Source organism: Lathyrus oleraceus, chromosome 3 (genome assembly GCF_024323335.1).
Source record: "Lathyrus oleraceus cultivar Zhongwan6 chromosome 3, CAAS_Psat_ZW6_1.0, whole genome shotgun sequence".
NCBI lineage: Eukaryota > Viridiplantae > Streptophyta > Magnoliopsida > Fabales > Fabaceae > Lathyrus > Lathyrus oleraceus.
Genome location: NC_066581.1, coordinates 147227027 through 147231596, shown reverse-complemented (window position 1 = coordinate 147231596; position 4570 = coordinate 147227027).

The window sequence follows — 4570 nt, the reverse complement described above, 5'->3', positions numbered from 1 at the left end:
TTTTGTTTTAAACAAAGTGAACATCCACAAGATTGAAAAGATACTCAAGAATATCTCAGTGCTCTCCCGAGGGTGGCATGATTCCCAACAGGTAAGACATTTGTTCATATTCCTGGTTTGGTGGTATCTTCTTTCCCCAGATCTTTGTTGAGGTTGTTCCTCAGACAAAGTTGTTGTTGGGGTTGTTCCCCAGTATAGTCGCAAGTGATTTGTTGTTGAAGACTTGGTTTTCTCCAGCAGCAGTTTTCCCAGCATGGATGTTTTCTTGTGAAGTTTCGGTGGTTGATGGTTTATCACTCTGGTGCCCCGTCACTTTCTCCAGTGGGTTATATCCCCAGACTTTATTTGTCTCCTCAGCGCAGTCATGAGTGTAGCTGTTGATTGATACTCCCCTCGGAGTTGCGAGTAGAGCTGTTATTAATATCCCCACCAGGGTTGCAAGTGGAGTTGTTACCTCTTCTCCCCATACAGTGTGCCAGCAGGATTTGTCTGTTTCCTCAGCACGTTCGCTTTCTTTTGAAGACTCGGTAGGTCAGTGGTTTGATACCCGGTACTTTACCTCTCCCCGGCGAAGTCGTCTGTGGAATTGTTGCTATCTCTCCACCAGAGTTATTCTCTCCGGCAGAGCAGGATTTATTTTCCTACTCAGTGGTTGTTTGGGTTGACATCCCAGTATTGCAATCATCTTTTCCTCAGCTTAGTCTGCAGAGTGTTTGTTGTGGCAGTTTTGCCTGTTGAATACTCCTTCAATCCCCCGATATGGTTGGATGATGGCTTTTGCCTCCAGTGAACGGATTGATTTCCTGACTGTTTGTGATCCCCAGTAGAGTGGCTTATATTGCAGAATCTACGTGTTGTGATCAGTTTGCTATGTATTTTCTCCCCAAGTGGAGTGGTTCGTTGCAGAATCTACTTGTGTGATCTGTCCTCCCTCAGTGGTTTGTTCCCAAGAGAGTAGCCGACAGTTTTCCCCAATAGAGTTGCTTATGCAGTAAGATTCTATTTGGATGACATCATTCTCCCTCAGTGGGTTGTTCCCCAGTGGAGTTGTGTGAATTTGCTTCTACAGCAGTTCGTGCTTATGCACCCTTCTTTTTGTTTCTCAGTTGATACTGGGATCCCCTGCAGATATACTTTGGGACCTCTCTTGTTCCCCTACAGATTTGTCTTGGTGGCTGCTTTGCCCGTTGTGACTTTCTGTACCCTGATGGGGTTGTTTCCTGATATCTCTGACTTTCTGCTTCTTCAGCAGTACCTGCAGATCTTTGCTCTTCAGCATGTAGATCTCCGCAGATTGGCTCTCCAGCTGGTTTTTCCCCTGGAAGTATAATACCGGACGTTTTGTTCCTGAACCTGTTTGTGTTAGAATTGTCTGTTTTGTCAGCATTTATCGAACATAAATCACGCATATTCATGCATATTCATAAAACATTCAGATATTCATGTTGCATTTCTTGCCATATATCTTTTGTTTGTCGTGTCTCCTGCTATATGGTGATATAGATCTCCTTACAGGTCTCCCCAAGCAGATGTTGGGTGTTATAAATCTCTCCTTACAGGTCTCCCCAAGCAGATGTTGGGTGTTATAAATCTCTCCATATAGAGTCAACCCCATAAGCAGAAAATGTTGTCTTTCCTTCTGCAGTTCCCCACTGAGATATATCCTCGTGGATGACGGTTTCTTCCGTTTCCTCCCTACACATATATTGGGATGGATGTTCCTATTTGAGTTATATCCTCATTAGGACGTGTCTTGATGCAGTCTGTCTCTTCGGATCATTCCCGAATTGGCTATTTGTCAAAATATCTTGTACTTCCCAGTGGGTTGTTCCCCAGCGGAATGTTTTTGGGCCTCTACCCAGTAACCGGTAGTTGTAAGTCCTATCTTTCCTGGCTTTCTTAACAGAATTTGTGGTTATACACCTTTTATTCTCCAGCCAGAGTTTTGGTCTTCTACCTCATACCCGGTAGTTGTAAACCCTTTTTCCTGCTCTTTAGCAGTTTGTGGTTTGTTATAAACCCTATTTTGGTTTCCCGTGCGGATTTGTGATTTGTTCTATCCCCACGCGGAATTGTTGGTCTTCTACCCCGTATTCGGTAGATGTAAACCCTAATTTTGTGGTTATCTTCATCCAATATTTGATGATGATTTTCCTTTGCTTGTATAAGTTGCTCAGATCAGCACTTATATCCTCAGCAAGTTTTTTGTGGATAATTGCCGTATGCTAGCAATTTTATCCCCAGTGGGTCTTTTCACCGTATGCTAGTGATTTGTTCCCCGGATCATTGGTTGTTTACCAGTGCATCCCCAGCTAGTCTTCTGTCGATAATTGCCGGATGCTTGCAATTTATCCTCAGCAGTTCGCCTTTCATTTACCCTTTCTGTTGGTAATGTCTGTTGCTCCTTTTGATGGGTTATCATTATATACCTCTTTGGTATCCCGATGCCTTTCTGTTCGGTTGATTTATCCTTTTTAACCCAGTAACCGGTTGTGGATAATTTTCCTTTCGAGTATATTATTCACGGTCTGCCGGTAATGAATAATATGTCTCATGCACTCTTCAGTCGAAGCCTTTTGTGTTTCCCCAGTTGAGTAAGTTTCGTTATTTCCCTTTGCGGAGTCGAATATTTCTTTGTTGTCGGATAATTGCCGGATGCTTGCAATTTATCCCTTTGAGTTGTCTTCGTTTACCCGTATGCTTGGTATCGATTGTCTCTCTTTTTTTTGGTTAGTCACCTATTATATACCCAGTAACTGGTATCTCTGGTGTCTTTTCCTTTCGAGTGTATTATTCACGGTCTGCCGGTAATGAATAATATTTCTCATGCGCTCTTTAGTTGGAATCCTTTGTTGATTTTCCCCAACTGAGCAGGATTCGTATTCTTTGTAGAATCGAATGTCCATCCTTTAACCAGTTTGTGTTTCGGATGATGAGTGTTTTGGAAGTGAAAACCAATTCACGTTTTCGGTAGATCACCTATTATATACCCAGTAACCGGTATCTCTGGTGTTTCTTACCATGCGAGCTTATTATCTACGTTCTGACGGTAATAGATAATATATCTCATGCGAGTATCTTATCCACGGTCTGCCGGTAATGGATATCATATCTCATGCACTCTTTGGGTTTGTGTCCCCAGTTGAGTAAGATTCGTTTTCCCGTTGTGGATTCGAATGTCCATCCTTTAAGTTGTTTTGCTTTTTCAAGCCCTCCTTTCGGATGATGAGTGTTTTGGAAGTGAAAACCAATTCACGTCTTCGGATTTTATCCTATAAACAACCCAGTAACCGGTTCAGGATAATTTTCCTTTCGAGTATATTATTCACGGTCTGCCGGTAATGAATAATATGTCTCATCTGAGTATTCTATCCACGTTCTGACGGTAATGGATATTATATCTCGTACACTCTTGAGTCAATCGTTTGATTGTTTTCCCCTCAGAGTAAGATTCATTTTCCTTGTGGAATTGAATGTCCATCCTATAAGCAAGTTTGCTTTTCTAGCTCTCTTCAGGGTGATGAGTGTTTTGGAAGTGAAATCCAATACACGCTTTGGTCGGTCACCTATTATATACCCAGTAACCGGTATCCTTGGTGTTCCCTCCTTTCTGCTCCCTATTATGACCTCGGTCCCCCTGTGGAGTCAGATTTTCCTGAGTTTGTTACCCGTATGCCTGGTAACATCTCATTTCTTTGTTACTTCCCCAGTGGAATTTTCTTTTGCTTCTCCCCAGGAGTCAGCTTGTGTCTCTCCAATGGATTTATTTTCCTTTGGAATCTTTTCCCCAGTGTGAGTTCTTCACTCCCCAGTGAGTTCTCCAGTCTGTTTTTCTGTTTTCCTTAATCAGAGTCGTGTTTTGATCACGTTATGTCAGTTTTGTCTTTCCCCAGTTTGGAGTCGTGTCATCCACACATTTCTTTTTCTTTTATTATCCCCATAGATTCTTGTTAGAGTCTCTGTTCCTGGTGAGTGTATTACTCCGACAGATCGTCTTTTCTTCTGTGTGAATCATATTCCCCACAGAATTTGTGTCTTTTGCATACATACATTTGCATCATGAGGTCTCTTAGGGACCAAAATTTGTCTCATTACTGTTATTTAAGTCCATTCTACCGCGTCGAGATGAAGATTTCTAAACTTCACTTCTCCGGCTAGAATGACCTTAAATAGGGGCATCTGTAAGACCCCAATTTTGGGCCCTAAGATCCCTCATGGCCCATATCATTCATATCATTGTCTCAAGGATCATTGCATGCCTTTGTCCCCTCCTGGTGGGTTGGTTTGCCTTGTAGGTTTGTTTCTTGATCACCAAGCATACTTTGCATTTGTATATCTTTGCTTTCACATGTTTATCATTCAAAAAGTACAAAAATATTGTCAGTCTAACCTTGTTGCTTGCAGTGAAAGCAATCATCAGAAATTAGGTCAAAGACAGTCATTGATCAGTCAAAGCAATGGATGGTGGCCATTCTTGCAGAATTTGGGCACCATGATCATTAATCAAAAGTTCATACAACTTGGGACATCATTTGAGGTCAAGTTCTCAAGGAGTTAGGGTTTGGAAATC